Below are 12,638 nucleotides of genomic sequence, written 5' to 3'. Positions count from 1 at the left end.
AAGAAGAAGGGGAAGGGAGGATAACCTAAGAGAAAATAGTCTTTTAATCAGAATCATTTCAATTTTCTATTCTGCAACCCTCACCAGTCCTCAGAAATGCACATGTTTTTTCCCATAATCCTCTTCCATCTGCTGGCAGCCATGATGCATTGGTCCATTAGTTCCTTGGAGTCTCAGTTTGTCTCTCTGCAAAATGGATATAAAAACTGTACCTACCTCCCAGGGTGACGGTAAGGATTAAATGTGACAATGGAGGTAAAATAAGCATCCCAGTTCAACCATAAGGGCTGACCATCTTTCACATTGTTAGTGGGAAGGAAAAGCTGCATGGTGCTGTGGGATGATATGGACTTGGAGAACAGGAAAATCTAGGTCCAAGTCTCAAGTCTTTTACTTCTTTAGCTGTGTGACCTTGAGCTGGTCAGTTACCCTCTCTGAACCTCCCAGTTTCCCTGCTTCACTCTACCTTTGGGATGTCCACAGCAGGCAAACCCATAGAGGCACAAGGTGAAATAGCAGTTGCCTCAGACTGAGGGAAGGGGGTGTTGGAAGGATATGACTCAGGAGTACAGGGTTTCTCTTTGGAGAGAGGAAAATGTTCTAAGACCGATTGTAATGGCAGTTAAACATCTCTGAATATACTGAAAGTCACTGAACTGTGTACTTTAGATGGATGAAATAATTGTATGCTATATAATTACATCTCAGTAAAGCAGTCCAAACAAAATACCTACCTAAAGAATCCAAGGTAATGGGTAACATAGCGCTTAGCACAGCACAGCTGTTGATAAGTAACAGCATCTCATTAAAATAACCATTACTATATATGGACCTTCCACAACCAGGCCTCCACTCCCAGCAGCCAGGCGAAGGCCCACCAGCCTGCCCCAGGGAGCTTGCCAACCTCCCCCTCCACCCCCACAGCCAAAAATGACCAGAAAACCCCTAAGAGCCCTTGAGTTTGGTTTCCTTTCCCGACATTGTTCAGAGAAGTAATGTCCCCTGGGACCAAGCTGAGTCCCGGCTGCTGGCTGGCAGGCCTCTGTGACAGGAAGTACCACCCAGCGCTGGCGCCCAGAACTTGTGAGGGTTAGGCCCAGCCTAGCGGCTTCTGTGTGGGGAGTGGACCCCTCTGTTTTAATTGGCATACAAAACAGCTGCGCGTATTTAATGCACACAGTAGGATGAGTTTGGACATATGCATACGCCTATGTTACCATCACCACAATCGACGTAATAAACACGCCCATCACCTCCAAACATTTCCTGCTGTTGCTGTCTCTCCTGTACTTTGTGTGTACTTAACATGGTACCTACCCTCTTAACAAAATGTTAGGTGTACAATACAGTGTCGTTAATATAGGCACAATAAGTGCAGCAGATTGCTAGAATGTATTCCTGTGTAACAGAAAGTTTATACCAACCACCGAACAGCTTCCCATTTCCTACTGGCCCCTGGCAACCACCATTCTACTCTCTGCTACTGCAAGGCTGACTACTTTAGATACTTCACATGTGAGGAATCATGCAACATTTGTCCTCCTGCGACTGGCTTATTTCACTTAGCATAAAGTCCCCCTGCGCCCTGGCCGCATGGCTCAGTTGGTTGGAGTGTTGTTCCATATACCAAAAGGCTGCAGATTCAATTCCCGGTCACGGCACATACCTAGCTTGTAGGTTCGATCCCCATTCGGGGTGCATACAGGAGGCAACTGATTGATGTTTCTCTCTTATATCAATGTTCCTTTCTCTCTCCCTTCGTCTCTCTCAAAATCAACAAATATATCCTCAGGTGAGAATTTTAAAAATTAAATAAATAATAAAATAAAGTCCTCCTGGTTCATCCATATTGTCACAAATGGTAGGATTCCCTCCTTTTTAAAGGCTGAATAATATTTCATTGTATGTATGTACAACATTTATTCACTCGTCCATCAGTACACATTTAGGGTGTTTTCACACCTTGGCTCTGGTGAATAATGCTGCAGTGAACTTAGGAATGTGATCCTGCCTTCAATTCTTTGGGATACATACTCACAAGTGGGAGGACTGGTTCATTTTTTTTTTTAATTTATTTATTGATTTTAGAGAGAGAGGAAAGGAGAGAGCAAGAGAGAGAAACATTGATTTGTTGATCCACTTATTTACGAATTCATTGGTTGATTCTTATATGTGCCCTGACCGGGCGCGGAACCCACAACCCCGGGCGTATTGAGACGACACCCTAGCCAGCTGCACTACCCAGCCGGGGCCAGCATTTCTATTTTTGATTTGGAGGAACCTCTTCACCGTTTTCCACAGTGGCCGTACCAATTTACATTCCCACCAGCCGTACACAAGGGACCCCTTTTTCCACATCCTCACCAATACTTACCTTTTTTTTTTTTTTATAATAGACATCCTAACAGGTATGAGGTGATATCTCATTGTGGTTTTGGTTTGCCTTTCCTTGATAATCAGTGGCCTTTATCACCTTTTCATTCACCTGTTGGCCATTAGCATGTCTTTTTTGGTGAAATGTCTGTTTAGGTCCTTTACCCTTCTTTTTATTTTTAATCCTCACTGAAGGATATGTTTATTGATTTTAGAGAGAGAGGAACAGGGGGAGAGGGAGGGAGAGAGAGACATTGATGTGAGAAGCATTGATCAGTTGCCTCTCATATACACCCAGCCAGGGATCAAACCCACAACCTGCAGATGTGCCCTGACTGAGGATCAAACCCCCAACCTTTTGGTGTAGGGGACAGTGTTTTAACCACCTGAGCCACCTGGCCAGGGCAGTCCTTTGCCCATATTTAAATCAGGTTATTTGTGGGGGTTTTGTTTTGTGTGTGTGTTTGTTTTGTTTTATTTGGGGCTTGCCATTGTTGTTGTTGTTGCTATGGAGTTGTGGGAATCTGCTATTTAAACTGACAGTTGCTTGGAAGAACCTCAGGTCCCATGGTTTTTCTTCGGGCTTCTCAAGCCTTGGATTCCTACTGGGGCTCATTTATTCATTCAACAAACACTTGCATGCCTGCAAGGGGCCAGGTATTGCTGGGCTCAGGGAGGTAGAATTAAGGAGCAAAGTCCCCCCCACAGTGAGCATATGTGTAGCTGGGGGTGTGGGGGACACACAAAGGGGCATTAGGGTCAGACTTGCTGGGTTTGAATCCCAGTATGGCCCTTCACGGTGTGCATGGCTCTACAAAGAATTTCCATACTCTGTGAGGCTCGGTTTCTTCCCTTGCAAATAGGGTTGCTGCGGAAGAACAAGTCAGCCAATGCCTGTCCAAGTCCTGGGCACTGTCCCTGGCTAAATGGGACCCAGAGCTGACATGGCAGTCATCACGTTGTGATGGAGGCGTTGATACACTGTCCCTGCTGTGCTGAGGACCTGGCTGCCACTCAGCCTTTCCCAGGCCCTAAGCCTCATGCAAAATCAAGACACAGAGTTTAAAACCAAAAGCAAAAGTGTGCAGGAGCAGCTGAGAAGGTAGGTCAGGGAGACACACAGGCCTGGGTGTGAATTCTGGTCCCATCACTTCCTATCTTGCATCCACAATGAAGTGACATAGTTTCTTGGAGCCTCAGTCTCCCAACTGCATGGCTGGAGATAAAAGCTCCTGCCCATAGTGGCTGGAGAATCAGGATGTGCTCGGCTTCCATGGAAAGGCCACCTATAATCTCATGTCGCTAGAAGCCCAGGAGGGGTTTAGGGGTGGGCACGAAGCAATCAGAATTTTACATATGTCAACGGGATGAAGGTTCTTTCCACGTCCACCACTCCTGGCAACCAGGCCTGCAAGGGAAAAAGCCAGAAAGAGGAAACTCTCCTTCAAAGCCCCTGGCACACTTCCCTTCCTGTGTCATTGACCAGAATCAGGTCACAAGCACATTCTGCCTCGGTTACTCTCAAAGGAATGGGATCCCATGTCTGGCTGATGGCTGGGGACAGGGTCAGCTTCCTCCAAGTTATGTGTGGGTCCCCGTGGGTGTGTGACAAAATAGAGTAGCCATTAGCAGAGAGAGGATAAATGATGTCACATGTGCAGTCCAAGGGGTCCTGCAATTGTCACAGAGCTACATGAGGTGGCTGGCACAGAGACAGAAATCCCAGTACCTCCCTTTGTTCCCACCATGGGCCAGCAAGTCCCCCTTCCCAGTTCTTTTATTCATTCAACAAACATGGAAGCCCTTATTCCACACCAAACCCTGTGTATTGGTGCCCAGGGGCTGTGTGACAAAGTGCCACAGACTGAGAGGCCTAAACCAACAAGTTTATTCTCTCACAGTTCTGAAGGCCAAGGTCTGAACTCAAAGTGTTGGCAGGGCTGGTTCCGTCTGGTGGCTCTAGGGAAGGGCTCTTTTAGCTTCTGGTGGCTACGGGCAGTCTTTGGCGTCCCTTGGCTCGGAGCTGCCTCCAAGACACTCTAGACTGCCTCCACCTTCAGGGGCCTTCTCCCCTGTGTGTGCGTCTCAAATCTCCCTCCCCTCTCTCTGATGAGGATTTAGAGCCCACCCTAAATCCAGGACGATCTCATCTTGAGATCCTTAACTTAATTACATCTTACAAAGACCCTATTTCCCACTAAGGTTACATTCACAGGTACAAGGGGTTAGGACTTAGGTCTGAGGCAGAGGGAGGAGGGGCTCACGATTCAACCCACTATACCTGTATTAGGTAAATAGGAGAGACTCTCTATGGCTCAAGAGGAAGATGGCAGGAAGAGGCATTTCTACCGCAGAATGGCCAGAGCTGGTCTAGAAGGATAAAGTCAGGGGCTGGGAAGACTTCTCAGGGGAGACGACCTCAAAACTGGGACTTGGAGGATGTGCAAGCACCTTCCGAGGTCCCTGGAGAGAGAGAAGCTTTGTTATAAGCAGGGCGGTTTGGACAGAGCTGATTAATTGCATGAGAAGTGAGAACAGCGATTCCCTCTGCCTGGGAGGGAGCGGAGCAGAAGGAAGGACCTTGGGGGGCTGTGAGGGTCTCAGTTCTGATCAGGGGCTGCATGGAGTGGTCTCCTGATGAAACGTGTTGAGCCTTACACTTACAACTTGTGCAACTTTATACATGTTCTATCTCAATTAAAAATTATATTTTAAAAAGGTTGTTCCTATGCTAATAGACTGTCCCTGCTTTGTTTTTCTGCTTTCGGTGTTTTCTAAATATTCTTTACTGAGCATGTCTTAGTTGGTTCCTAGAAACCAACACTGTTTTAAAATCAAGGCTGGTATAGGTTGGGAGACTTGTCACTTTGGAAGGCGGTGACGAGACGTGAGCGGAGGGGAGCCCTGGGGATGTGGGCATGTTCTGTTTCTCCATGAGGTGTGGGCTACATGGGTGTGAAAACTCACTGAACCACCCACTTACATTAAGTGCACATTTCTGTATTATGTTACGCATCAGTAAATACATTAAAACATAAGGCGTTACCTAAGGGGGAAGGAAGCATTTATAATCTTACGGTTTCCCCAAATCGCTAACACTTATTGAATACCTACCTTACCCCAGGACCCTTCACACAGCAAACATGCATGGTCCTCACAAGAGAGTTGGGGCGCTCAGTTCTTTTCAGATCTGTTGGACAGATAAGGAAACTGACACTCAGAGGCATCAAATGACTCACAGAGGTCACCCTCCAGTTGGTGGCAGAGCTGGAGTCTGAAGCCCGAGGGTTCTTCAAAATCCGGAGCTATTCCCACTCCGTCAGAGGGGTGCTGCCTCTCTTGGGGGCTCTCAGGGAGGTCTGAGAGGCACCCAGAGATGCGGTGCCTACTAAATCAGAACCTCGGGCTGGGGCCTGGGCACCTGTGTTTTAACCACTCCTACCTCCACCCCGTGATCCTTTTGCCCCCTCTAGTACGGGCACCAGTGCCTACTGCTGGAGCAATAGGGACGAAACACACAGTGAGCCTTCTCGGAAATGAAAAGCATTCTGGGCACTTTGGGCAGATACAGGAAGGTATTAGCCATACAGATAAGGAGGTTTTGTTTGGTAGATTCCAGAAAGACCCCCTCACCCTGGCTGGGTGGCTCTCAGTTGGTTGGGGCGTCCTCTCATACACCAAGAGATTGCAGGTCTGATCCTTGGTCAGGGCACATACCTGGGTTGAGGGTTTGATCCCTGGTCGGGGTGCCTCCGGGAGGCAACTGATCGATGTTTCTCTCTCACATTGATGTTTCTCTCTCTCTCTCTGTTTCTCTCCCCTCACCTTTCTGAAACAAATAAAAACATATCCTTGGGTGAGGATTTCAAAATAATAATAAAAGACCACCTCATAACGAATTCCTTTGGGAGACTGGGCATTGACTGACTCTTCCCCCATGGAATTGAGACAAATTCTCCTTAAACACCAAATCAGTAAGATCATTCAGCCATTCAGTCATCCAGCCCACAAGTGTTTACTAAGTACCGACTACATGTAAGTCACTACTCTAGGCTCAGAGAATAAGGGAAGGATTCATCTTCTATCAGGAGGTCACAGTTGATGGAAGAAACTAGTGGTAAAAAAAAAAAATCGTATCTTTGTTAAAATGGCTAAACTGAAAACAACTGTCCGTGCCCAGGGCTGGGGCTGCAACTGATGGGAATGAATGCAGCCTCTTTGGAAAACAGCTGGGCAGTTTCTTAAGAAGTCAAACATACACTTACAGCATGATCCAGCAACCCCACATCTAGGTATTTGCCCAAGGCAGAGGAAAACACACGTCTATGCGAACACCTGTGCGCGAATGTTGACGGTAGCTGTATTCATTGTCACTGAAAACTGGAATCAACCCAACTGTCTTTCACCCAGTGAGTGGAATACGTCCATGGAAAGAGCACTCAGTGACAAACATACACAGACGGGCACAACACCAGGGATGCTAAGGGAGAGACGCCCGAATCGGGAGGCCACAAAAGTATGATTCCATTGATACAACACTATGGAAACGGTAAAACCACAGGGACCTAAAACAGATCACTGGTTGCCAAGGGCTGGGGGTGGTAAGGGGGTTGACTATAAAAAGCATAAAGTAATTAGGGGGCGGAATTGTTTAATATTTTGATTGTGGTGGAAATCATACAACTTTGTGCATTTGCCAAAACTGATATAACTGTATACCAAAAAGGACAAATTTAACTGAGTGTAAATCATATTTTACTTTGAAAACTAGATACAATATAGAGGATAAGGCAAGGAGGGTTGAGGAAAGAGGAGTAATTAATGCAGGAGTGGTAAAAGAGGGTCAGGAAGGCTTCCTGAAGGCGGTGACCCTGGCGCTGAGACTAGTGAGAGGAGGAGAGCTGTCAGGTGGATGGGGAGGGGCGGGGGAGGGTGGGATTTCAGGCAGCGGGAGCAGCACGCATGACACACGCCCCGGGAGTGACTCACTTCTGCACGAGTGGAGGGTGCCAGTGCCCAGCAGAATGGCAGGCCTTGGCGCAGGCAGGGCCGCTGAGCCTTCCAACAACACCGGAACTTCCCCTGGGGGCAATGAGTGGGGCACTACGAAGGTCTTAGAGCAGAAGCAGGATCTAGACAGACTTCTGGTTTGGAAAAATCATTTTGTGGGCAGCAGGAGAGCGCGACGAGGGAGCCAGGCTGGAAGTAGGAAGAATGGTCAAAATGGCCCTTCCTTACGGTCGTGCATTCTCGGCTGAGACATCTCCTCCCTCAGCACACTTTAACCAAACACTTGCCATGTGCCAGGCACTGTTATAGAAGCTGGGATACAAAATGGGCTCTTACACGCTAGTGGGAAGACAGACACAAACAAGGGAACACGTTAATCACTCCAGATGGGCGTGTGTGCTCTGATAAAGCAGACGAATACAATGGGGCAGCCGAGGGCGGCATTTCGATACAGTATCAGTCACCAAGGCCTCTTGGAGGAGGTGACATGGAGCAGGACCTGAGGAGGCAGAGGATCAACTAAGTGAGGGTCTGGAGAAGGAACTACTCAGGCATTGCAAACACGCTGCAGAGCAACCTGACTGCTTTTGAGGGTCCCCTAGTGGGTACAGAACCAGAGTCCCTGGAATCCCTGGGTCGGGGGCCGGCAGCTCCACCCTTCCCAAGGGCTCCATTCCAGCAGGGGGCAGAGCCTTTTGCGCTGGGTTTCTATCCCCAGCCCCACACTCTCCATATTTTTGGTGAATAATAGTTTATGGCCCCGAGTGTGGAGAGGAGGCCTGAATCCATAGAGCAGCTTTTCTCTTGGTTCCAAAGGTCACAGCTGTTGCCACTGTAAATAGTGCCCATGTTGACAAAATCACACCAGCTCCGGAGACCGGGACACTTAGGACACACCTGGGAAAGCCAATCTGGATTTTCAAATTAAAAAAATAAAAGTTAAAAAAAGACCCGCATAAGCACACACAGGTCAGCGTCTGATAACTCATCTGCTACCTGAGCCCTCCCCGCCGAGAGAGCTGGCCCTGCCCCGCTTGGCACGTCACCTCCCGCAGCCACAGAGCATAGCGTCCACAGCGGGCATCCTTTCACAGATCGGACCTTTGCGTCAAGTCTGAACTAAGCTGCCAACCAGGCAGCTAGACCACCGATTTCTATGGGGCTAAAATGCCACTGACAAGGTGCCTTAGTTTACTGTGGCTGCAGCTACAAAGTACCACTAACTGAGTGGCTTCCAACAACAGAAACTGATTCTCTAAGGGCTCAGGAAGCCAGAAATCCAACACTGAGGTGTCAGCAGGGCTGGTCCCTTCCAGGGACTCTGTTCCACCCCTCTCTCCTCACTTCTACAAGCTGCCAGCAACCCTTGGTGGCCCTTGGTGTGTAGATGCATTCCTCCAGTCTGTGCCTCTGATGTCACACGTCATCGCCCTGTATGTCTGTGTCTTCACACCATCTTCCTTCCGTGTCTGTCTGTGCCCTCTCTTCTGTTTGTAAGAATGTCAGTCATGAGAAAGAAGGACAAAGCAGGAGGTATCACAATCCCTGATATCAAACTGTATTACAAGGCCACGGCAATCAAAACAGCCTGGTACTGGCATAAAAACAGGCTCATAGACCAATGGAACAGAATAGAGAGCCCAGAAATAAACTCAAATCTATACGATCAATTAATATTTGACAAAGGAGGCAGGAGCATAAAATGGAGCAAAAACAGTCTCTTCAACAGATGGTGTTGGGAGATCTGGACAGCTACGTGCAAAAAAATGAAACTCGATCACCAACTTACGCCATACACGAAAATAAACTCAAGATGGATAAAAGACTTAAATATAAGCCGTAACACCATAAAAGTCCTTGAGGAAAACATTGGCAGGAAAATCTCAGACATTCCACGCAGCAACATCCTCACAGACACATCCCCTAAAGCAAGGGACATAAAGGAAAGAATAAACAAATGGGACCTCATCAAAATAAAAAGCTTCTGCATGGCTAAAGAAAACAGCACCAAATTACAAAGAGAACCAACAATATGGGAAAGCATATTTGCCAATGATACCTCAGACAAGGGCCTGATCTCCAAAATATATAAAGAACTCACACGACTCCACTCCAGGAAGACAAACAACCCAATTAAAAAATGGGCAAAGGACTTGAACAGACACTTCTCCAAGGAAGACATACAGAAGGCCCAGAGACATATGAAAAGATGCTCAGCATCACTAGCCATCAGAGAGATGCAAATTAAAACCACAATGAGGTATCATCTCACACCAGTCAGAATGGCCAACATAAACAAATCCACAAACAAATGTTGGAGAGGATGCAGAGAAAAGGGAACCCTAGTGCACTGTTGGTGGGAATGCAGACTGGTGAGGCCACTGTGGAAAACAATATGGAATTTCCTCAGAAAACTAAAAATGGAACTGCCCTTTGACCCAGTAATTCCGCTGCTGGGATTATACCCTAAGAACACTGAAACACCAATCCAAAAGAATCTGTGCACCCCAATGTTCATAGCAGCACAATTTACAATAGCCAAATACTGGAAGCAACCGAAGTGCCCATCAGCAAACGAGTGGATCCAAAAACTATGGTATATTTACACAATGGAATTCTACGCAGCAGAGAGAAAGAAGGAGCTTATACCCTTTGCAACAGCATGGATGAAACTGAAGAGCATTATGCTAAGTGAAATAAGCCAGGAAGTGAGGGACAAATACCATATGATCTCACCTTTAACTGGAACATAAGCAATAGAAGGAAAAAGCAAACAAAATATAACCAGAGACATTGAAGTTAAGAACAATGTAACAATAGCAAGGGCGGGGGTGGGGGGGTGGGGGCGGGGACAGTGGGTAGAGGGGATTACAGGAACTACTATAAAGGACACATGAACAAATCCAAGGGGGAGGGTGGAGAGGGGGGAGGGAAGTGGGTTTACCTGGGGTGGGGTGAAGGGATGGGGGAAAAGGCATACAACTGTAATTAAATAACAATAAATAAATTAAAAAAAAAAGAAAAAAAGAAAAAAAAAAAAGAATGTCAGTCATTGGATTTAGGGCCTGTCCTAACCCAGTGCGACCTCATTTTAAGTAGTTACAGGGTCAAGAACGCTGTTTCCAGATATGTTGACGTTCTGAAGTGCTGGGGGACACTACTCAACCTGGCATACAAGGCAACAAACTAGTAGAGAAAACCAGGCTACCACAGGCCTCAGCTTACAGCTGAGCAGTTTGCTGCAAGGGCCGAGGGGGAGGCCCTCCCAGGACATGCCGGGGTGAGGGTGGCTGCTAGCTAACCTGCCTTCTGAGGAGAGCGAGTCTATTCAAAAGCCAGCTGTGTTAGATTGTATTTTCCCACACATCTGTCCATCCCACCGCTCTTTCACAATGTGACCCTGGCATTCTTCCACTGAGAGCTGGGGTCCAGGTTCCCCGCCCTTGAACCTGGCCAATCCTGGTAACTTTTTATAACTGACTCAGTATAATGTGTCAGAGGGGACAATGCATACAGCTTCCATCTGACTCAGGACACATACCCTGGGAGCCCCAAGCTGACTTAAGGCCGGCTACCCTGAACTCACCATGCTAGAGCGACTGCATAGAGGGACTGCAAAAGAGAGAGATGCCTGGAGAGCCCTAACTGCTCCAGCCCCTCAGGACAAGTCTTCCCAAATGAAGCCCCACCCATGAGAGTGAAGACGCCTTTGAGATGACCCCAACCTAACTCAGCACCCATCTGCAGCTCCTGAGGAGACCCCAAACCAGACTGCCCCACCATGCCTGAATTCCTGACCCAGAGAAACCATGAGAAACAATCACACGTACTGTGGTTTTAAGCCAGTAATTTTGGAAATGATTTGTTATGCAGCAATAGCTAACTGATACAAAGGGTTTGCTTTGCTGAGTGGGGCTTGCGAGTCTGGGGCACAGCAGAATTGTCCAGGGCAGCAGAAGAGAGGCAGGGCTTTGCCATCTGGAACCCTCCCTCTTTGCCCTTTCCTGGGACCTCTTCTTCTGCCTCTCCTCTAAAGAAAATGTGAACAGGAATTTTTAAATGTTCATTTGAAGGGACATGGTATGATCAGCCTGCCTCGAAGGGGCCCATATTCCAGTGTGGCACTCCTTTGCACAGGCTGTTTCCACTCTCAGGAAGTCTTGGCTTTCTCACTCTTCCCTCTTTCTGATGAATTGTTTCATCCCAAAGGATTCGTCTCGTGACGTGAAGGGGAAGGACAGGACGGATTCTACACACATGTTATTTAACAGTTGAGAGTTGCTTTAGAGAAATAGTGAAGGCATATGTACACATTTGCTATAACTCTGAGGTGCATTAAAATTAAGATGTGTTAATAATGGGAAAGAGACACAGATGGATAGAGGTGCTCACACAACACAGTCAAGTCCCGGTGGGGTCAGAGGTGGTGGTTATACGGAGAGTTGCCATACAACTTGTTTATCTTCAGTGTGTGTTCCAAAATGTTCATAATAGAATGCTGGGAAAATAGCAGTGCCACACTGGAACACAGGCCTCCCCGAGGCAGGCTGATCATACCATGTCCCTTCAAATGAACATTTAAATATTCTTGTTCAGATTTTATTTAGAGCAAAAACTGCACAGCGAACACAATGGGCCAGATGAGCTTCTAAACCTTAACATTTGGGAACTCATTCAGTCTTTAGCCTAACCTCCTGAGGGAGGTTCTATTATTGTTCCCATTTTATTAACGAGAAAGCTGGGCATAAAGAAGTTCGAGTCAAGCCTAAGGTCACAAAGCCGGTAAGGTGTCGAGGTGGAACTTGAACGCCGGCAGTCAGCCCCAACACTGTGCCCATTCAACCATTACATGTCACCTCTCACACATGCAGTGCTCTCCTAAGTAGGAAAAATATAGATACAGATACAGATACAGATATATATAGATGTAGATATCTCCTCACCCAAGGACACGCTTATTGATTTTCTAGAGAGAGGGAAAGGAAGGGGGAGAGAGAGGGAGAGGAACATCAATTCATTGCCTCTTGTACTCGCCCCAATCAGAACAAAACCTGCAACCTAGGTATATGCCCTGACCAAGAACCAAACCTCTGATCTCTTGGCTTCTGGGACAATGCTCCAACCAACTGAGCCACACCAGCCAGCGCAGAATTATTTTATAATTAAAATACGCAAAGTTTTATGCAGTTTGAGCTTCTGCCATTCTTTTTGGCTGCCCAGTGAAATCTGCCCTCCTATGTCTGGGGCATCCCTCC

The sequence above is a fragment of the Desmodus rotundus genome, chromosome 12, assembly GCF_022682495.2.
Source record: "Desmodus rotundus isolate HL8 chromosome 12, HLdesRot8A.1, whole genome shotgun sequence".
NCBI lineage: Eukaryota > Metazoa > Chordata > Mammalia > Chiroptera > Phyllostomidae > Desmodus > Desmodus rotundus.
Note: the sequence above shows the minus strand (reverse complement) of the source record.